Source organism: Uloborus diversus, chromosome 3, assembly GCF_026930045.1.
Source record: "Uloborus diversus isolate 005 chromosome 3, Udiv.v.3.1, whole genome shotgun sequence".
In the NCBI taxonomy this organism is placed as follows: Eukaryota; Metazoa; Arthropoda; class Arachnida; order Araneae; family Uloboridae; genus Uloborus; species Uloborus diversus.
Genome location: NC_072733.1, coordinates 9,166,663 through 9,190,151, shown reverse-complemented (window position 1 = coordinate 9,190,151; position 23,489 = coordinate 9,166,663). Strand labels below are relative to the sequence as shown.

Below are 23,489 nucleotides of genomic sequence, written 5' to 3'. Positions count from 1 at the left end.
AGAGTCAACTACAAAAAAAAAATCAACTAATTAAATCAATTATTAAATGATTAGCAGCTGTTTAAAGTGTATGTCCGGTATACCGGACACCAGGTCTGAAGGGGTTAATAAGGTTAAGGTCCTTGGTCAAAATTTCAGTGACAAAAATTAAACGAAGATTTTATTCTACGTTGAGTGACACGTATTTTTTTCCGGTACGCAAGGTGGCTGAGTTACCACAAAAAATTCTGCTTTTCTTTTTTTTTACCCTTTTTCTCTTGGATTGTACATGTTTAATAAATGCATTGCACATCTTTTTGTAGGTACTTTCGGGAGATGTGAACCAGAAGCATATATGGATATCATCCGAGGTTTAGAAATTTTTGTTTTTCAACCCTAATGTTTTTGAGCTAGTGTTTCCAACATTTTTTTTTTCTAATAGTTTCCAAAACTTAATTTTAAAAAAAATAAATAAATAAAATAACAAATTTTGCCATTTTATTAAATTAAAATTTAATTAGTCAAGAAACACATGAAATGTGGCAACACAGACTTTGGTCAAATTAAAAGAAGTTACAATAAGCAATAAAACTATTTTGATATTTTTTTATCTAAGAATATTTTATAAAGATGACATTTTTATATTTTTATTGGTGTTATTTTGTTCCGCAAACTACGGACGCTGAAAAGGTTTCAAATGAAGACCTAGTCAAAAGTTAACATGTATACAGCTAAATATTGGGCATCTTATTAAAAAAAAAAAAAAAAGTCTCAAGTCATTTAAACAAAATTCTAATAACAATAATTGCGACAAAATAAAGCATCTGAACTGAAAGTAAGTTGCTCACATTTTTTATTTCCTCAATCCCTATTTTAAGCAAATCGAAACAGGCAAGCATGCGCAGAACGGCAGGGAGTAATATCTTCTCAGTTTGAATGTAAATAAATCTTTTGTCTAACCCCAGATAATATATCATTCCGACGGGTGTAGTATGATTTGTTATGAGGTGCTTCATTTCTGAACTGGAAATATATGTTTATGTAGTCTAGTGTGACTTGCAACAAGAGTGTGGCAAAGTGTGACACTTTGTGACAAAGGAAGGTGATGGGATCAAAATGTTTCTAAAAAGTGTAACATCATTTTATGGGCAGCCCTAGAGGATGTTTGTCGTTATTGTTGGCTTCTAGAACTGCTTGCATGTTGTGTCGAAAACAAGAAAATATTTAAGGAATGATATGGGGGACACTTACCAGGAAACCATACAATAGTGTCGTAATGAAAACTCTTCATAAATTATCAACAAAAGAGCATAGAGAAACATGTTTTTGGACGCATAAGTTATTTTTCCACGTAACCTCGCTATAGATATATGAGGTCTTAAAGTTTGCTAACATTTTGAGAAAAGTCGTCAAATTCAGCAAGTGTTGATGAAAAAAGGCACACACTTTAAAAGTGAAAGGTGCTGCCACATGCAGACTGAAATAGAGAAGTACGGTCAACTTCTCGCCAAATCTTTAATTTTGGTGAATTTCTTACGAATTTGGTGACCATATATCTCGGGGGCACGAGGGCAAATCGTTTTTGCTTCAAAAAATATCTCGATGTGCTCTTTCGATTTTTTTTTCATTATTGCACTATTGGTGTGATTCCTTGGTTCGTAAAGTATACACTGTTCTGGGTAGGGACATGGCATTACATTGGCGTAGTCAGGGGAGGGCTGCGAGGGACAACTGCCCCTCCCTAGAAGATAACCTCTTACTCCCACGCTCTTTTCAAATGTCATCAAAGATAGTTTAAAATTGAATTTTAAGACTTCAATCTCGAAACACTTCCGGGTTATAGTCACATAACCACTTTTTCTGACATCACTTGACAAAAATAAGGATTATAATTTCAAGCAATTTCCGATCTTCGTACTAGGGGGGGGTGACTAAAAACCACTATTTTGTTGCGCTTATGCTTGCCCCCTCCTAGCAGGGATCCTGGCTACGCCCATGTGGTAGGTATGTACAAGTTTTTTCATGTTCATTTTCTTGCATATTATACATCTATGAAACTGCAACTTCACTGTACAAAAATGCTTATTTAGATTCCACTAAAAGTAAAACATTTTTCGTACCTTTCAATTTCAACATTTTATTGATGTTTGTGGGAAATGGAAAACGAGTTTTTTTTTTTTTTTTTTTTTCAAATATCTCTCAAAGTCAATTTTGTACACCTTGCCATTGACCTGCAGACTGTTAACAAAGACTAATATCGGCGTATTAGAGCAAAATTTTTATTTACTCCAAACTACTTCTAACCCACTGCTTCAAAAGAATTCATTAATTTTCCTTTGATATGGCATGCAACAGAGCGGAACAAAAACCAACTTACCACAAATAACCGAGTATTTGCCGGTCCGCCCCGATGGCGAATTTGGATAAACAGCTCTCCCACAAACTGTCACCTAAAAAGAAGAAACAAAAAGAAAAATTAAGAAAACGTGAGTGCGGCAAGGGGAAAAAAAAACAAGAAACAAGTTCAGAATTCAGTCAATTTCAAGAATGCCAAGCCGGGACAACGAAAAAAAGATTTCTGAAACGCGATAAAAATAGAGCGAAAGTTGACTGAACTTTCGTTTGTTCATGCGTTAACCGGGAGAAAAATATGCTGATGAGAGGCAACCAGTTTTTGCTTATAAAGCTGTGAAATGAAAAGTAAATGCAGCACTAGTTGAAAAAAAAAAAAACAAATTTGTGAGCGTATCCGGGATGGCAAAAGACTCTTAAAAGGTAGACGCCAAGCAAATCTCTAATATAAATCTTTCATTTACTCAGTTGGTTTAAGCGGAAAGCTTTATTTTGCCCTTATTTAATAGCTGAATTAAATCGCATGTAATTTAAGTGTAACAGCTGTCAAATATTGAACAAGCTTTCTTTCCTTAAGTTCAGAATGGTAATAAACTAAGAGATTAAGCTTTGCGATTGGGGAATATTCTATAACGCAATGTCTAAATTGGACTAAAATATCGCATAATACGTTTCTGCTATGATTTTTTTTTTTTTTTAATTTCAATCGGCGAAATTTCATTATTTTTTCACCTTTATTTTTAGCAATATAATACGGTGCTAAAGCGGTTCAATAATATAGGTAACTTTGAGCCTTGCACTGTAAAAACGATTCAGAAATGTTATGGGCAGCTAATGAGCCCAATGTCTGCCAGTAACACATCTTGCAAAAACCAGAAACGTTTTCCACTAAAAGTCAGTAATCTTCCTGAAATTACCCTTGTATAGTTCTGAAGAATTCGGAAATCTCCCCAGTTTGAGCCAGTCAGGAATCTTCGAGGGAAGCTCAGTATGTTTACTGTAATTGGTTAGATAGCTCCCGAATTACTAAAAAGAACTTCGGAAGCACCAATGCAACCATACCCAAAGCTAAGGAATAATTGCAAGTAAGAAGCAAGACTGCAATTCTGCCTTGCAAAGCTGCAGCTATCCAGAGACTTAATTCGGTTTCGTTGGGAGTACACTGGAAAAAAAAAACATACTAGAAAATACCTAGGAAATTGGGTTTCCATAAATACAACTTCTAAAGTAACGCTTTTTTTTTTAGTATAGGCACTTTTTTGCTGCTTTAGTTTTTATTTTTTCTGGTGTCTTAATATTTTTCCTGTCCTCTTAAGTTCTTAAAAATGTTTTCGGATTCTGATTATGACATTTGACAAAAATAAGGCAAGAGGTAGAGTTGCCGATTCTTACCCTTGATAAAATTTAAGATTTAAAAGAGGGAAAAATCCAACGTCGCAACTTTATCAAACTATTCAAATCTACGGAAATAGTTTTCCCTCTCCGAAAAAGACTTTTTCAGAAGTTTCGAATGTCTTCAAAGATAAATGAACCCGAATCCATCAACAAGGTAACCAAATGCATTATCCAAAACACTATCTACTTGATTATACATTTCCTTCGAAGAGAGCAGTGTTTGCAGACCTATTCATTCGTTAGGGAAGAGGAAAATAATTGTGACTTTTTCTAGCTAGAGAGCAGGAAACGATTCCTTTGGTTCAGTCGCCTACTGTGCCTAGAAATATAAATTATCGTATTATCCCATGCATATCCAGTGAATAACAGCTCAATGATACTCAATGATATCTATTTCGGGGTCATAAAGTTGTATTCATCGTGAAAGATTGCTAGACTTTAGGTAGTTTGTTACTTGAAACGCAAACAAGTTGCTCTAAATTCGGAATAATACTTTGAAACTGGATCATTCTATAAAAGCATTTTCGGAAAAGGAGAACTTATTTAACTATATTTATGCTTACTTTTCAGTAAAAAAAATGCAACGGATAAAAAGGTGTAAGAAATAAGTAAATATTACTTTACGCAAATTATGCACAAAATAAAAAAATTAAAAATAATAATAATGCGGTTAAAGTAAAAATAACATATTTCTTTATATTAGCAGCTATTCTCTCTTGTTACAATTGCGTAAGAATTACTTTGTTTATCAAAAAAGAATGATTTTTTTTCCTTTCAAAATTCTATCAAAAATACTTTCATATCCTGCTCTATTTAATCTTCTCTGGGAGCGATTGAAAATAAACATTTAGATTAATTCTGAGTTTCTACTAATGCAGCTTAAAATAGCAGCAAGTCAAAAAAAAAAAAAAAAAAAAAAACTTTTTTTGACAATATGTGGAGTTAGCTGGTTTACAGTCTAAGCCAGGGGTTCTCAAACTTTTTGGACTCACAGCACGCATTGAAGAGTTAGGATTTTCTCACGGCAATCTAGTTAATTTATATTGCTTGAAGTACGTGCGTAAGTGCAAGGCTACCCTAAGGTTCAAAATCTAATATCTCGCTTCTTTATGATTGAATTTCTTCAGCTTTGCATATTCATTAGATGATTCAAAGAAATTATGAAAAATAAAATCAAGTGAAAGTTTAAGTTTCAATAATGTTTTTCAGCAGTTTTAGCAACCAAAAGCGATTTGGTCTCATTAGGAACATGGCCCCCATAATACGGAAAACTCTGGGCAAAGATAACTTCACACAAAGTAGAAGACAAAAACGCAGAATCGAAAGTCTTTAACTATATTAAACCACATTTGATGACCTCAAAACCATTACCGAAAATTGCACGTTTACTTCCATGGAAAAGAGAAAGATCAGTCATCATATTTGTCGCAACTAATAAATCGTTCTTTTTTTTTCACTCATACGCACAATTCATGCATACATGTGTAGTATATGCTGCACTTGATCATATCCAACACCTGATATGCCGGTGTCATATTACAAAGACACCGGAAGCAAGCCATGGTCATTTTCCGGAAAACGTAACTTTTGCGTAAACGTGCACGCAAAAATTTTTAAGTTCGAAACTTTTTTTTTTCTTTTTTTTTTCGTTCTTACATGAGACTGTTACCTACTAGAAGTAACCATAAACAATAGCCCAGCTAAGTTCAAATTATTTTACTCATTTTTTTTTTTTAAATGCCTTGTTCATAGAAATAAAAAAAGAATAATTTAATGTTTAAAATTTAAGGCTTTTAATGTTTAAAATTTAAGTCCAATTTAATATCAAAGTAGTAATTTTGTTAACTGTGCAAACAATCAGCTATTTTAATGATTAGTGGGAATATAATATTAAGCTCTCTTAATTAATGTGCGGCTTAATTAGTAGTTTCAAATGTATGTTAAAAAATAGTATTTAGTAAATTTGAGGATATACTGGCAATTTATCATTTTGGTAGAATGCCTATATTTGATGTATTTCTCCTCCATCATTTATTTTCACCTCAGAAATATTGACATTGATAAGACCTGTCACGGTGGTGATATTCACGGCGGTGAGGAATTTTCCATTAATATAGGCTTAATAAATACATTTTTAAGGGATTTTTTTTTTCTTCGTTGCTACAATCTGCCCATGTTAAGCATACGAAAACATGTTATATTTTATTCTTTATTTATTTATGGCTTGTGTTGAAGAGAGAAATTATGTAGTTTATACTCCGAGTGACATTAAAGCTGAAAACGTCACTCCAAAGAAACCTTTAGATAAACCCCTTACTCCAGTTCTACTGTCAAAGACATAAGATTCCAAATTTCATCTTCAGTTTAAAATCAAAGGAGAGAGAAATATTGACTCCTTTATTTCAAAGCATACCGTTCTTTTCCTTCACAGCAAGCTATTATAGAAACGGCTTTTCCTTATCCTTCCAGAAAACATTTTACGTATAGCTTAATGATTTTTCTAATGTTTTCACCATTTTCTCCATCTTTTTTCTTTCTTTCTTTTCAGTGCTTTCTTACAATGAATGCGGATTTTATTATTGCGGATCACAATAAATCAAAATCCAATTTTTTTCGCTTTCTCATTCTATTCGATATGTTCTCCAAGAAAATATTCGACGGACATGCTGGAAAACTAAAAATCATTGATCTTGGCATCCGTAAGCCATTCTCAAAGTTACTTAACGTTCTTTTTCCTTGCTTGGCTCTCGCGAGCTAGTTTTCGATAACTTGGAATTTCTTTTATATTTTTCTGTTGTCGTTTTACGAAAATGAATTTTCTTCATACAAATTTATCAAAAGTTCAGTGTGCATCATTACTTTGTACCATCTGTGAACATGAGCGATATGTTTTTCAGATAAAACACAATAAATGTTCGTAAAACAATTTTTATATACTTTTCTTTTTCTTGTGACCAGGTAGCATAATTTTTTTCTAATTTCTCTTTATGCTAGATTTCAAGTCTTAACAATAATATAACATTGTATAAAATACACTTTTTTAATTTATATAAAAGACAAACATCGCATCACTATTTTATACGAATTATTTAAAAAACTATTAACTCTACACATTTGAACTTCTAAAAAAAAAGGTAATTGAACATACTACTGTGATGTAAACATCGAAAATCTAATCTACGTGTAATATAAGGTTTTGATGTTATGATCAATAAAAGTTACGGGGCAAAAAGCGCGTTTTTTTTTTCGGGGAAATGTATTAAACATTTACCCATGAAACCTGTTTTCAGTTAAGTATTTCCAAATTGGAGGATCATATCATTCTTTGATATCTAACGAAGAGCTAGACACAAGTAAAAAATATGAAAAAAAAGAATGCTTTGGAAGCGTTAGGGAAATGGTAGTTATTTCGCTGGAAAAAATGACTTTTTTTACTAAAAAAGAAACCTTTAAAAAATGTTCCCATCAACTAAATAGTCTAAATGCGTTATTTCTGCTATATTTTATAATCATTTTAAGTTTTAGAAAGAAGCAATGAATATTAAAGACAAAAATATTAAAAGTGTTCGCCCACCTTCAATGCTGCTATCATTATGACAAGTTTAAATGAGAATTTCAAAACCTCGTTTTGCTTAGCCTCACTCATTTGCGAGTTTAACTCAGTAAAATAAAACGAGCTGATGTGTGCATCACATGACTTCCTTTTACTCCAATTTAATGTCATTTTCTCATTATTGGCAGTTTGAATGTGATTCAATAGTTGGCCCTCAAAATATCACCAACAGTGGCCAAATTGAAACCACATTTAAAATAAATAAATAAATAAATGAATAAAATAAAAAAATCACCAAATTTGTCGCCAAGTTGGTGACAAAACTTGGCGACCAAAAAACTGGCGATATATCGCCAAGTGTCCGCCAAATTATAACACCACTTGAGTTTACATCGAAATTAACAATGATTCCCCCCCCCAAAAGGGGCAAAAGACCCCCTTTGGAACATCCGAATGCAACCAAAAAGAGAGGGGCACAACTAGACCCCTCTAGGAGTCTAAGTATCAAATTTCAACTTTCTAGGACATTCCGTTCGTGAGTCATGCGACATACATACATACGCATATACATACGTACATACAGACGTCACGAGAAAACTCGTTGTAATTAACCCGGGGATCGTCAAAATGGATATTTCGGGTGTCTGTACGTTCCTAGGCATATATCCACGTGTGGTCGGGTTGAAAAATAAACTCAACATTCATTCGGGGGTGAGCAAAATAGAAATTAAGGCCGATTTTTGAGTGAATTTTTTTTCGCGAATACAATACTTTCTTTTCTTTGTAAAAGGAAGTAAAAGTAAGAGCTATGTATCAGCCTCGAAATCCAACATTTATGATCAAGCAATGACAAAAACTGCATAAGCTTTTTTTTTTTTTTTTTTTTTTTTTGTAATTCCTGCTCAAACATTACATAGATCAGTTTCACTCGTTCGTGAGTTCAGCTCAATGAAATACAAACGAAAGATTCAATTCACCTCAAAATCAAACACTTCAGATCAAGCATTCACAAAACTACGCGCTATGATAATTTAATAATATTTTTTGGTAATGTTTGACATGCGGGGAAATGATTTATTTTGACGAGGTTGAACTTAATCCGGCATCTTAACTAAACGGCGATTAATTCTTTGAAAATCTACCCGCTTTGGGTCACCCTCCCCTACTTAGTAACTTTAATTTCCATTGAAGAACTGAATGCGGATTGTGGTAAAAACAAAGGAATGAGTAAACCATCTTGATAATTTATGAAGCTTGAACTGAATTTAGAAAGTCTCTACAATTAACCACTGGTTAAATTCCAATTTCATGTGGAAAAAACACAACACAATTGTCTTTTCTATAATTGAGTTGCGATCGAATACTGCGATTAGTAAGAAGTTTTAAAACTAAAATATTTTAATGTAAGTCACCTTCATCTGATTTATATGCTTACGTTAGTTTAGTTCAGGAAAAACAACTAATGATAATCGCACTGATCTCTCAATCTGACATTTGGTACCAAACAATCTTTGCACCAATGAATTATCGATTTCATATTAAATATAACTCCAATGCAGAAAAATCAATGGGCGAATTTGTTTGTCCCAAAGCATATTTTATATTCCTTTGTTTTTTTTTTTTTTTTAATTTTGAAGAACAACTGAATACAAAAGCATTTTTCTGTTGAAAGCAATATTATACAGAGACAGAGAGACAGAGAGATAAGTATGTAGAATATATATATATAGAGAGAGAACGGATAAGATTACCCCGCATCTTTAATTTGTAATAAATTCAAATTTTCAAACCTGCGAGAAAAAAATTTAGAATTTTTTATTTTTACATTTATGAAACTTTTGCAAACACTTACTGAGATGCGTAGGAGCAACCCAGTGTTTTTTTTTTTTTTTTTTTTTGATAATAAGCGTAAGCTGATTACTATCTTTTAATTGGAATTTTTTAATAAGATCGTCTTTAATGAACGAAATTTACTAAATCAATCAAAATAAATAAGTAAAAACGCACACAGTGAAATGCCGAATAAAAGAGCGAGAGTTTTTAGTATTGGATGTTGCAATGCAAACTAGGTGTTGAAGTCGTCCCAAATGCAAAATACCGATTTTGAAAAGTCTACTTACAAAAGGCTCTTCTGCTACGAAAGACAGTTGATTTTGGAAGTTTCTCCATTATGAGGGTTTTAAGATCAAGGACTGGGTGATTTACATGTCTCATCTACCATAAACGTATCGTTGTGTAAACAGAGGCACGAGAAAGGGAGGAAATCGAAAAGTTTTAAACGTTCTGCCTTGCAGGCTGACATTCTTTAAATATTTATTGAAATTTCCCAGACTTTCTCCGGAGAAAGATTCTCTTTTAATTTAACAATCGCAGAAATGGAGATTTCGCCACAGGCTTTTCGAGTTTCAATGGAGATTGCAAATCTGGAAAATGAAGACGGCACAAATCGATCAAAGATTCAAACTGGGATTTTATGGCTTCGCTTGCATACAAATCAGCGCCAATTTAAGCACTGGGATAAACATTTTCACAATCAAAACCATTTCAACAACTCATTATGAATGGTGTTTATTATAAAGGACATAGAAAATTATTTCTGCTTTAAACTATTCAAACTATAAACTAATCATGGCATTGCTGCAAGGTTTAGAAATAGTGATAAATATAGTTTGTGAATGCGTGTGTGATCTCTAGATGTTAGGCAAACTTGAAGTAAAGATTAAGTAAACGTAAGGGAAAAAATTAAATGAATATTTTCACACGAAGCGCATCCATCTCTTATGAGGAAAAAAAGTGTACATCGTTTCTAGTACATTCCGTCGCAGATTTTTTTTTTTCTGAAAACTACATGTCATCACAGCTTATTATTATTTTTACGGTAATTATCTTTTAATTTAACGATAAAAGGAGTTTTCACCACTCTTTTCGAGTTTCAACGGCAGTTGCAAATTTGAAAGATGAAGATTGCAAAAATTTAAAAAAGATTAAAACCAGTGTTTTATGGCTTAGCTGCATACAAGTCAACGCCAGTTTAGGTGCCGAAACAATTATTCTCATAACCAAAACCATTTTATCAACTCATTATGAGTGGGATTTATTACAAGTGACATAAAACATTATTTATACTCTTAACTATTCAAACTATAATACTACATAACATTGCCGCGAGTTTTAGACATCATAACAAAATATTGTTTTGTGAATCTTTGATGGATGCTAAGATTTGAAATTAAACTTAAAGTGGTAGAATGAGTAAAGGCAGGGGGGGGGGAATCAAATGGATCTTTTATAATCAACCGCAATAACTTTGAATAAAACATCATTTTCATATGTTTAACGTATTAATAATAAACGTTCTCATAATCAAAACCATTTCAGCAACTCATTATGAAAGTGTTTATTATAAAGAACACAAAAAAATTATTTCTTCTCTAAACTGTTTAAGCTATAATACTCTTCATATCATTTTTGCAAGGCTTATTACTCATAACAAAATATTGCTTTCTGAATATACGCAGGTTTGAGGTCGAACTTGAAGTAAAGATTGATATAACGTATGACAATAGCACAGCGAGAATTACCTACTGGGGGAGGAGGGAGGGTTATCAAAACAGCCCTTGTATACGAAAAAGAACTACTGTACTAGGATTGACAATAATGTTAAAATCAAGGCTTCTGGGGGTGTCCCCTCCCCCCTTCTCCTTCACTGTGGCGCTGACGTATGAGGAAAAAACCAAAAACAAATAAAGCAGTAGCATTTATTTATTGTATTTATTTATTTATTTATTTTTATTTTTATTTATTTATTTATTTATTTATTTATTTTTTTGAAAAATATATAAGTTTTACATGCTTTCATTTCAAAGCAGAACGTTTTGTTTCAAATATGTTCCACAATACAGGATTTGCCTTTTTTTCTCTGAAATTACGCCATCATTGTTAAAGGTTTTAGTAAAAGAATATTGAATATGACCTATCGGGAGTAACTTGCTTTTATCTTTATTTTACGAGTAGAACCTTACCATTGCTTGTGTATTCTCGCTGGTATGCTAAATTAATTTTAGTTACCAGTTTGATGGTGATCTCAGCTTGAATCAATGAGTGGACAGCTGCGTCATGCTCGGTTATTCATTATTACAGACTGATGAGTCCATATCAAAGGCGAAACTGCAGTCTCTGTATGTCATAATCGGGCACTCGGCGTATTGCATATGAATATAATCTGTGTCAGAACGAATGTTTCAGCAGAATTTTACTTATATTGTTAAATTACTTATACTAATTGTCTTGTAATAGATGTACATGAACCCCACGTTTATACATTCATTTTAAATATTCATTTTCACAAGCCCTACAAACTAAAAAATTTTGTTCTTGAATATACTTTCGCCTTACATTTGTTTGTTGGAGTGGGATACAAAGAAATAAATAGCACTTAAATAACCAAGATATTTCACTGTTCTAATAAAATCTCTTAATGAAACACACAAAATTTTTCAAAATTGAATACACGAAATATTTTACGCGATTGATTTACTAACGGGAAAAATATCCTCATGTCCCATCAAAAGGTCAAAGAAAAATACGAAGTTTATTCAATAAATATTGGCAATAAAAAGTTATATAGATTAAAGATATTTTGCAAGGTATTAATTTAAATAAGCTTGCATAACATAGAACATATTTTTTTTAGCAATGCATTAAAAGTTTAGTTTTGATGAAAGGAGGTTGAAACTGAAACAAATGCTCGATATTAAAAATTAAGAAAATCGGAAGTTTCCATGCTTCCGTTACAAACGTCTCTGGGAAATGATTAAAGTGAAAAATGATCAAACTTAATCGGTTTCTTAGAAAAAATGACTCGGTTAGTTCGGCAGGTCGGACTTCAGTATCGTTATGAATAATAAGATAAAACTAATTTTTGAAAGAATTAAGCATTTATTTCATAGAAGTCATCAGCAACAGGTAAAAGAGAAATGCTAGTATAAAAGAAAATGCGAAAATCAATAGGGTGAAGTTGTGCTTTCATTTAAAACAGTATTCTGTTTCTTAACCACTTTGGAGAAACCTCAGAAACACTCAATATGCGAAATAAATATATGCTTTTTCAGATTTTTAAAATTATAACTTTTGGAAATACTCAAGGTCAAAGGTCAATTCAAATGACTTTCAAAATAAAAAATTGTATTTTTGTATCATGCAACATATCATTTTAAAGCTCTTAATGTAAACTTTCAAAATATATAAAGTTCAAGTTTCTAACTTTATTTGTTCCAGAATTAAGGTCAGGCAAGTATGAGCCGGTGGGAGCAAAACATGAAAACTTCGACCATTTATATCTAAAAAACTACAGCAGCTAGAGGGTCAATTTTTTTTTTTGATCCCACTTAGTAAATGGGTATAAACCTGCAAAATATTGTTATAATCTGCGAGCACTCACTTTTTAGGTGTGTGAGTTGACATGGAATGACCCTAAATGCTAATTTTGAGCAGAACTTAATATCGAAGTCGAATATAGCTAGAGGACGAATTAAAAAAATGACTGAAGTACCCACTAGTACGTTGTGTATGGAAGGGAAGTTCGTAGGGGTAAAAAAATCCCTGTGAAATCCTTCTCTTATCAGTAAAATGCAGGGCTGCGGAGTCGGGAGGAAAATGGCCGACTCCGACTCCTGGATTTTGAAACGTTCTACTCCGACTCTGACTTTATTTATTTTGTATTTATTTATTTTATTTTTTTTTTTTTTTTCAATTTCTCCCATTCACTGGAAGAGGGAAGAACCTCTAAACAGAGATTGAAATATTAATTCCTTTTTATGAAATTTCGCGTTGTATTTTATGTGAACCTAAGTCGCATACAGCGATAGAAAAGCAAATTGAAAATCAAATTTTTAAATAGTTACGGTATTAAAAGTGAGATTACTTAAAAATCCCAGTTTAAAAAAAATGAAAAGGATTAATATGCTCACCTTTAATGTTGAACAAATAGATGCTTATCAAATCGCTTGTTTTTAATTTTTGAAAGCTGTAACTTAAGAGAAAAAAAGCTTTTTTTCATAGTCAAAAAACCTTTCTTGAGAGGGAGAGGGCCGAACCGGTCGACACCCATCTGGTGGGTGACGCCCCAAGTTTATTTCATAGTTTATAAAAAAAAAATAGAAATACTCTAATTATAAAAAAATGTCCCCAATAAATCTTAAATTATATTTCTTTTATAAAATTTAATCGTAAATAGGGCACTATATTGCGGAGAGAGGCCGGTTACATGTACGTCTTGAGCAAATTTTACACAAAATGCGAATAGCTTTTACTATACCTATATTTCTTCTTCGCTTAACTTTTCATTTAAATGCTATTGGCTGCTTTAGAGTTAACCTCAATATGAAGATTTTAAGATTATTTGCAATTATTGAGTATTGTAACCAAGAAATCATATTGAGAACCAAGATTGTAGAAACAGACTTTAACATTAAATACATTAGATGTATTTTATCGGATCTTATGGATTCGAACTTTTGCATCAAATCATATTTGAATTTGTCGAACACCTCAGAAGTTTTCAACCGAGCTACGGGTCCCGCTTTGCTCAAGGGATAAGGGATACATTCTTTTTACTATTTTATAACTCAGTACGTAAAAAATATATTATTTTTACTTGAAAGTGATTACAGTAAATGTTAGACAACAAAACCGTTTGCTGACAGCTGCTATTAATTAGTTAAAGAAAGTTAAAACACAAGCAAATTAGCGGGTCGACGGAATAACCTATTACAGAAAATGAATTTTCGATAAATAAAGAAGTCAGCTAGTTGCCAACTGCAATTATTTTCTTATTAGTAAATCTTTATACAAAAATCAAACCCATTTATAGTTATTAAAAAAATGTAAGGAGGGTAAGTCAAAATTAGAGATTAAAAAAAAAAAAAACTCGGAATCGGAGTCTGTATTTTTTCAACGATTCCGAGTCCAAAGCCCTGCTAAAATGTTCCCCCCTTTTAATTGACGTTAATCCCTTCCATAGGGCGTAACCCACTCATTAAACTTGTTGCTGATAACGAAGTTAAAGCGAAATCCAGTACACACCTCAACAAAAAAAAAAAAAAAAACAAAGAGGAACTAAAAAGTAAAAAATAATTGGTCATACTTATGGAGGATTTCCTACCCAAACGTTGTCAGCCCGTGGCTGACCAACGCAGCACGTACTATAATAAACTCCAGATGGGACAGGTGTCCCACACATGGTCAGGCCGGAAATGCCAAAGAACCGGCTATCCGTGGGAAAAAGGTAAGACATTCTACGCTGGAAGTGGAAAGAGACCGGTGGTCTGATAGCCGGGCTCTGGGCTTGGTGATGATTCGTAATTGTAAAAACGCTGTACATATTGTATTAGAAATGATATAAATAACCAAGGCATTACTTAATAAAAGTTTAAATAAAAAAAATGAACTCCAGAGTGAAATAATTGCAAACGAACTGCACAATAATGCAATGCAGCAACAGGAAAAAATAACTAGGAGTTCACAATGGCGCAGTCGACAGGATATGTTTAAAAAGAAGCCGCTGCGGAGCAACCGAAAAGGACGTTTCTATATGTTCCTTTGGGGATTTGCTGAATAAGCGGAATCCTGTGAGCCAGAATTATGATTCAACGGAATCTTCAGCGAACTTTTAATGAGGCCAGGAGAGTATAGTCAAGTGATAGCAACATTGGAGCTGGACATACAAGAAAAGTTATCAAGGCCTGTGATTGGAAAGGAAGTGAACGAGATCGTGGAGGCTGAGGTGCGTCGCAAGAATAAAATCATCAGAGAAACGGTAAGCTTTCTATTCCCCAAGCATACTGTCTAAGAGCTCCGAGTTGTTGTTTTGGTAAAAGGGTACAGGGAAAAATACAGAATTGAATTGCAAATGTGAATAATGTTATTTAGAAGAACTAGTTATAAAGTATGACTATTGCTGTAGGATTACTGTGGTATAAGTAAATTATGAGTTGTATTTGTATTGTAGTGTAAATACGGTAATGGAATCACTAGCAGTTGGAAATGTTATATATGGAGTAGTGACATTTGTCTATGTTTTATAACATGAAATTATTTTTATCATTGCATGTGTATGTGAATGAGTTATGTTAAGTAAGAAGTTGAAATTTCCAGTGAGATTAAAATTTCAAAACTTCAAGAGATAAGCTAAAAATTGCTAGGGTAAGAAATTTTGATATTGTAGAAAATTTCGCAATGGCCTTCCTAGCAAAACAGAAGAAAGCAGATTTGACTGCATTAGCAGAAGAGTTAGGGGAAGTTTTGACACCAAATCTCACTTTACTACAGTTGAGGAAATTAATCATAGAGTCCACAGACTACGAGGAAGAACTAGTTAAAAATATGCTAGAGACGATAGTGGAAGAGAGGTTGGAAAGGGAAAGGGAGGAAAAACAAAGAGAAAAGGAGGAAAAACAAAGAGAAAAAGAGGAAAAACAAAGAGAACATGAGTATAGAATGTTAGAACTAAAAATTAAAAATCCTACTCAGGAAATTTCGGGAGGTGGGGAACAAGTTGCAGATGAGTTCACGAGTAATTTGAATAAGATGAGGAACGCGTTAGAACCACCGAAGAGAGTAGAAGATTGGCCTTTCTATTTTCAAAATGTAGAAAGAACGTTTAGAATATATGAGATTCCAGAAGGGCAATGGGGAAAGTTATTAGTATATAAGTTAAATGACGATATAAGAATGAGTACATGGATAAGTGAGGAGAATCTGAGCGATTATCACAAAATCAAAGAGATAATTTTGAAGAGATATCAAATCACCCCCTTACAACACAAAAAGAACTGGGAAAATTGTGTGAAAGTAAAGAAAGAATCATATACTCAATTTTCATATCGTCTAAGTACAGCATTAAATTTATATTTAAAGGCTAGGGAAATTACAACTTTGGAAGAACTAAAACAACTGTTGATAGCGGATAAAATTAAAGATAACTTAGGACCGCAAATAAAATCACATATATACTTAAAGGAAACAGGAAGCTGGTTACCGGTGGAGAAGTTAACTAATGAAATCGATAATTTTATTTCTGCTATGCCCGAATATGGGGATCAAAAGGTAAATAAATGGGTAGAGAAAGAGCTGACGGAAAGGAATAAAGAAAACCATCAGCAGAACCGTATGAATGCTCGCTATGATCAATATAAGGAGGGCGGAAGGGAAAGTAGAAGTAATAACCGATTTGAACGGCAAAATACAAGAAAAGATCAAAATACAATGCAATGCTATGAGTGTCAGGAAGTAGGACGTTTTAAACGGGCTTGCCCGAAGTTGAAAGTGTCAAGTAAAACCCAAAACAAAACGCCAGAAGAGAGGGGAATTAATAAGATATGTATTCCTATAAATAACTCACAGTTGGTGCTCAGAGATATCGAGGAGGGTAAATTGGAGAAAGATAGACCAATAGTTGATATTGCTATTGATGGACATAAATGTAGAGCCCTTGTGGATACTGGTGCGGAAATTAGTGTTTTTCGTAGATCAATAATCCCCGATAAATATTTAGAATCGGTGGGAAAAATATTTCTTAGACCAGCAATCGGTCCTCAAGTAGAAGCACAACTGGCGGCAGTACCTGTGAGTTTGTGGAGAGGAGCTGATGAATCAGTAAATCCTTACGTAACTGTGCATGTTGCCGTAGCAGAAAATTTAAATGAGATTGCGTTAATTACGGCCGAGGTTTATAGACTAGTGAATGAACAATGGGAAAAATATTGTGGAGAAGCAGAGCAAGTAGCCATGGTCCGTGAGCTGCGCGAGGTAACAGCGGGGGAAAGCGAAGAAAGACGCAGCGAGTCAGAAGGGGGGAGGAAAGAAGAAACCGAAGGGTTTGGAGATAACGGAGAAGAAAGCCCGAGCGTTACACCTCTGGGAAACTTGGAATGGGAAAAAGGAGAAACAGCAGGGGTGTTAGATCCAAGCCAGTTTTCTCAATTGCAGAGTTTTCGAAAGGAGCAAGCGGAACGTCAGACTCTTATCAATGCTTTCAAAGATGCGGAACAGGCAAAGAATGGATATTTGGTAGAATCGGAACTTTAATATCACAAGGGGATGGTAGCCGGACAAGAAATTAGACAATTAGTAGTTCCTTTCAATAAAAGGAGAGATATTTTAAAATTGGCACATGAAACTTTAACAGGAGGCCATCTAGGGACAAAGAAAACCCGCGATAGGATACAACAGTCTTTTTGGTGGGAAGGATTAACGAAAGAAGTTAATGAGTTTTGTGAAAGTTGTTACAATCGTCAGTTACGGCGTAAAGTACGAGTAAATGACCGGGCTCCAATTGAAGCAGTGGTACGCCCTGGGTTACCGTTTCAAGTCCTAAACGCTGATATATTTGGACCAATAGAACCAAAATCCTCTAGGGGGCATCGATATGTATTGTGTGTCATGGATCAACACAGTAGATGGCCAGAGGCAATACCTCTAAAATCCGAACATGCGAAGCCGACATGTGAGGCATTTATAGACATATTTATGAGAACCGGGATACCACGAATGATTGCAATGGATAATGCATCGAATTTCAAGGCTAAATTAACTCAGGAGTTATCGAAGAAACTTGGAGTAACCCCAAAGTTTTCTTGCCCAGGGTACCCCCAGTCCAATGGTTTGGTAGAGAGATTTGTGGCGACAATGAAAAATATGCTGCACCATGCCATCAAAAGTCATGGGAGGTCCTGGGACAAACAGTTGCCATTTTTGTTATGGGCGTATCGGGAGGTTCCCAATTCTACGACTGGAGTTCCTCCGTTTATGTTAGTATATGGGCATCTTCCCATAGGACCACTGGCAATATTAAAAGCTAGTTGGGAGGGAGATATAATCGTGCCTGAAGGAGTAGGCCGATCAGTTGGGGAGTATCTATTTACACTAAGGGAGAAATTAGAGAAAGCAAAAGAATTCGCTTGCGAACAAGCGGAAGTACAACAAAAGAAGTATAAACACCATCATAATCTGAGGTCACGAGAGAGACAATTTCAGGTGGGGGATGAGGTGATTGTATTAATCTTTGACTCTACAAATAAAATCTGTTCAAAATGGCAAGGACCAGGGGAGATAGTAGAAAAGAAATCACAACATTCATACTTGGTAAAGTTACCAGGGGGGTCAGTGCGACATTTACACCAAAATAAGTTGCGAAAATACGTTCAACCAATAAATACAATAGGGGTAATTTATGAGGTAGATGAAGAGTTCGGGGAAGTGCAGCATCTCCCGATAGAAGGGGAAGAAAATGTTCAATATGATGAAATAAATGACATCTTAAGGGATCAAAATCTGTCCGCCGAACGGGAGGAAGAAGTGAAAAAAATTATATGGGAATATAAGGAGGTTTTTGATGGGCAAATCAAAAGGGCAAACGTGGGAGCCCACTCCATTAAATTGAAGCCGGCAGCGCAAAGAAAGCAGCCTTACATATATAAAGTACCGGAGTCTTTGAAAGCTAAAGTGGAAAAGCAAATCGCGGAATTATTAGAAAAAGATTTAATTGAACCGTCATCAGGGGAAATTGCATATCCAATGGTGTGCGTTGCGAAAAAGGATGGCACGATTCGTTTATATTGTGATTATCGAGCGTTGAATGCTGATACACAGGTATTGTCCGTTTTTCACTAGCTGAGACTTGGCCACGCCCCCAACACGTGGTATCGGAAGATTCTATATGCGTCTTTTGGGGATGAGGCTTCAGACCAACACTGAGAAAGGTTGCAATTGGCCATCGTTATCGCGCTGTAAGAAGACGAGTGTTCCATAATTTTCTAAGAAATTACCTCCCACCTTCTTTCTCGAAAAAAAGGTGTGCTACTAAGACAATTGTTCGACTTAAAAGTATTTTAAGATTTGCAGTGTATTTCTATACGTTTTGGGTTAATTTATCATTTTTTTTTCGAAGGAAATCCTAAACTTTCTGTCTTTCACGCTAAGTAAACATTTTCTGAAAACACGGTGAACAGTTGCAGTTGAAATTGGAAGGAAAATTTTTCCTTCTATTCTGCTGAAACTTTCACAGCTCTCAAACGTGGGTTTTTCATAGGTATTCTAACTATAAATCTCTAATCGCATATTGTTAACTTTGCTGGTCAACCATTTCTCACCTTATTTTCGATCCGATTTTCTTCTTCAAAGCGTTTATTAAATATTACACAGTGCTTAGGGATAAATGAACTACTTTTGCAATATTTCGAACTGTTTTACTTCGAATATAATGAAGAATTAATGCGTTTTCGAATTGTGTTTGTTGTTACTTTGCGAATACGAGTCATTTTTAAAATAATACGTAGATTTGTAAAGTGAACAAGCAAAAATTAATGCCAAAAGATTTTTTAACTATCACCGCATTGAAAAAATAACAAAAAAAAAAAAAAAAAAGAAAGAAAGAAAACGACAGACGATAACTTTAATTTCGAATTTTTCTGAAAATATTTCTCTGTCACCTCATTTTTGGCCCATTTCAAACAGTCAATATTTTGTAAAAAAAAAATGTTGAATTGATGTAATCATGTAGAGACAGTATGAAAAAGTATTGAACTACTATTTCGATTCCTAGGCACTTCATTTTTAACCATACACATTTAAAGCCTACGAACAATTTAGGAAGCCTCAGTAGGTAAGTTGCACTCTGTGTGACACATTTCAATACTTAAGTAATATTTTTTTTCCAATATGGCTTTTATTCTTCAGAAATGAAAAAAGGAACAAAACAAAAATTAAAGCTTTTCACATGCCAATATGGTTATCTACAGAATAATTGAATGAGTGCCTGAAACAACGTTTTTTGTTACTGTTTTAACCTATTTATTTTTGTAAATACGAAAAAATATACATGCTTTTTTTATTCAAGTTTTTTCGATTACTCTAAAAGTAATTCAGTTCTTCCAATACTTTTACGGAACAGCGTTACGTGTGGGGATCATAAAATAGGCAAAAGTTTGTTGCCCGTATTCTAATACAGATCCGAACAAGGACGGACACAAGGGAGGAGCGATGGGGCGACCGCCCCTTCCTTGAGTCGAAATGCAGAACTCTTCCACGGCATGTCTTTGATACTGAAGTTGAAAATTGTTTTAGCCTATCTTCAATAGTTCGACGAAGCTCTTGCTGTCTGGAAAATGAAAGTGTAGCACATATCTTATTCTTAACACATTACTGATAGAGATCTGAACTTTGTATAGGAAGTATTTCAAAGTTCCAAAAACTCAATTTTAGAAGATTTTAGATGATATTAAATAGGGTTATAGGGTTCAAGGGCTCTTCTCGGGAAAGTTTGGAAAATTGAAGTCCCCCCCCCCAAAAAAAAAAGATGAACTTTAATGGGACACCTTTGATGGCGTTAAGGTAAGGGATGGGGTTTGGTACACTCCTCCGCAATTTTGTAGAAAAGGAAGTCCCTCCCCTTCCCAAAATAACTGAAATGAGACGATCTTTCATGGTGTTTGGAAAGGGGGCGGCGGAGGTTTGCGAATTTATAAAAGGGTAAGGGTGTGAAATCAATCGCCCCCTCCTTGAATAGTTTCTGGATCCGTCCTTGGCTCTGAATGTAAAATGCGTTATTTTTATCAAGAAACGTTGCTATAGTCAACCTATTCAGTTGTTCAACATATCTCACACTGGCAAGGAAACTGACTCAACCACAAGAAAAAAAAACAGCAATGGAGAAAATTAAGGTTTGACGCAATAGTAATTTTAAGTGATTTAGTCTCAAACATTACAATATGCGCAGTCAACTTATTATGTGATGTTTATTAATTAGTTTTTGAAGTATAAGTAGGGGAATAATGAGAGTTCTGCAACAGGAGGCGGTGGCGCTAGTATGCATCTACAATCCGCCTCCCCCTCCCACTCTTCCTCCCACCGCCTCCTCCACTTCCTCCCCACCCCCTCCCGACCTTGGGGTTGACCCTCCCCACGACCGGGGCCGCCGCGAGAACCCGTAGAAGGTGACGAGGGTTTTTCCCGCGTTTTAGATATTTTTCCCGCGTTTTCGGACTTAGAATATTTTGAACTTGTTGTCATGGTATCCACAAAGTTTTTACTTTTTGGATGGCGAGTTTCGGTTTTGGAATGGCAACACTTGTTGTCATGACAACCAGAGTTTTTAGTTTTCGGTTGGCAACACTTGTTGCTATGTTTTAACTTATGCTATGTTTAACGTCGGTGGCGCCATCTATTGAGATATTTCCGGACTTTGAATAATTTCGACGAATGGTTGTCAAGACAACCAAAGTTTCGCGAATTTAATTATTTTTATTTTTACAGAGTGTCGCTGCTGGGAATCGAACACACGATCTCCAAAAGGTCTTAGTAGCTGTCAGATTTAGACACGCGCAAACTGACCAAGCTACTAAGACCTGAGTGTAAGCACGTTAATTATCATCTCAATATAATTTTCACATGAGGTAAATGCACATGGCGCCATCTATCGTGACTTTGAGTATTTTTTTCTGGACTTTGAATAATTTCGACGAATGGTTGTCAAGACAACCAAAGTTTCGCGAATTTAATTATTTTTTGATTATTTCAATGCTTTATGAACTTGGATTATTTTTCATGAATTTGATTATTCATTTTAGAGTTCGAATATTTTTTAACATTCAGATCTTAGACTAATTCGACGTCTTTCGTTCTTTTGATTATTTTCGAGCGTTTTCAAACTTTAAATATTTTTCACAAAACTTTTTTTTTTTTCATGCATTTTTGGACTAGAAATTTTTTCACATCCATACATTTAGGATTTCGATTATTTTTTCTAGTTAGGTCTTTGACTATTTTAAAGCTCTTTTGTCTATTTTTAGCAATTTGTAGACTTAGTTTATTTTTATACCTTTTGATTTCTAATTACTTTTTTCATCTTTTATTCATTTACAAGTGTAATCGACTTTATCATTTTTCCAACTTAAACTATTTTTTTCATCATTTAGGAGTTCAATTGTATTTTCATACATATTTACACTTAAAATATTTTTCGAATTTTGATTTTCTTTTTCATGCATTTCAAACTTTATCATTTTTACAACTTTGGTTCTTTGCACGAATTTCAAAACTTGCAATCAATTTACTCTTAGTAGTAATTAACACTTATCATTAACAAATTTTCACGAATTTTAAAAATCAACTTAATTAATTTTTTCCAGTAAGCAAATTTCGCACTCAAGTTACATTTCATCACTACATATGCTTTTCAAGAGATTCATTTAATTTATCACATTTTATTTAATCAACTCCAATAATTATTTTTTGATTAGTATTTAACTTAGTCATTTCATCGCATAGTATTTTACTTTATTATTTTTTTTCATACAAGCACTCTTGTTAGAATAAAACAAAATTTTCATGAATTTGAATCACTTTGACTATTTCATTTTCCCAATAATATTTTATTTTACTTTAACATATTCTCACGCGTTTTACTATTTATCATTCATTTACCAAAGTGATGAAAAATGTTCCCGCTATTATATTCAAAATACAACTCTTTCAATATAGTTATTTTCCAAGACGAAAGTTAACAAGTTTTTCTAAATTATTACTTTACAGCCAACTAATTTCATTAACAGAGTTTTCAATACAATTTATAAATTTCAGTTTTATTTATTAATTTTTCATTCGCATGCAAATAAATTCAAAGTCGCAAATTTCATTCAAGTCGGCTTCAATTTTGTATAACTGAAGAAGCTTCCAACAAAACACTCCCACATCACAACCAAGACTTACAAAAGATATTTTTACAAAATTTCAAATCATTTCAAGAATATACACACTCATAGAAAATCCCCAACAAAATAAAATAAAAAGTTGGCTTAACACAATTTTAGACCTATCATAAGTACTATATTTGCTCCTTTTAAAGAATTTTCATTAAACTTCGAATTAATTTAATGCTAGTTCATGATCAACATAAACAGATAGGAACAGACACACACAATCTTCGTGAAAAAAAAAAAAAAAAAAAAACCCCGGAAACAATAGTAAATTTATCATACGAAGAAAAAAATATTTTAAAGTCAAAAATCCAACCTTTGTAGGAAAAGACTCCTCCAATACTTATGCATTGATGCATTATTGAAGATAATGAATAATATTACAAAATATGCGTCGATTTTAAATTTAACAACGGCATAAAATGTAATATTATCCAAACTTCATTTCCATGCCTTCC

At 33.7% G+C, this 23,489-nt stretch overlaps 1 protein-coding gene across 1 annotated transcript in view; it reads right to left on the bottom strand.

Annotated features, from left to right (window-relative positions):
• Positions 1–23,489, bottom strand: part of LOC129218157 (leucine-rich repeat-containing protein 4C-like) — a 319,273-nt gene that overhangs the window by 92,687 nt on the left and 203,097 nt on the right. The window contains exon 2 of the mRNA XM_054852372.1: positions 2,357–2,429. The gene's annotated coding sequence lies outside the window, so the exon portion shown is untranslated. The remainder of the gene's footprint in view (positions 1–2,356; positions 2,430–23,489) is intronic.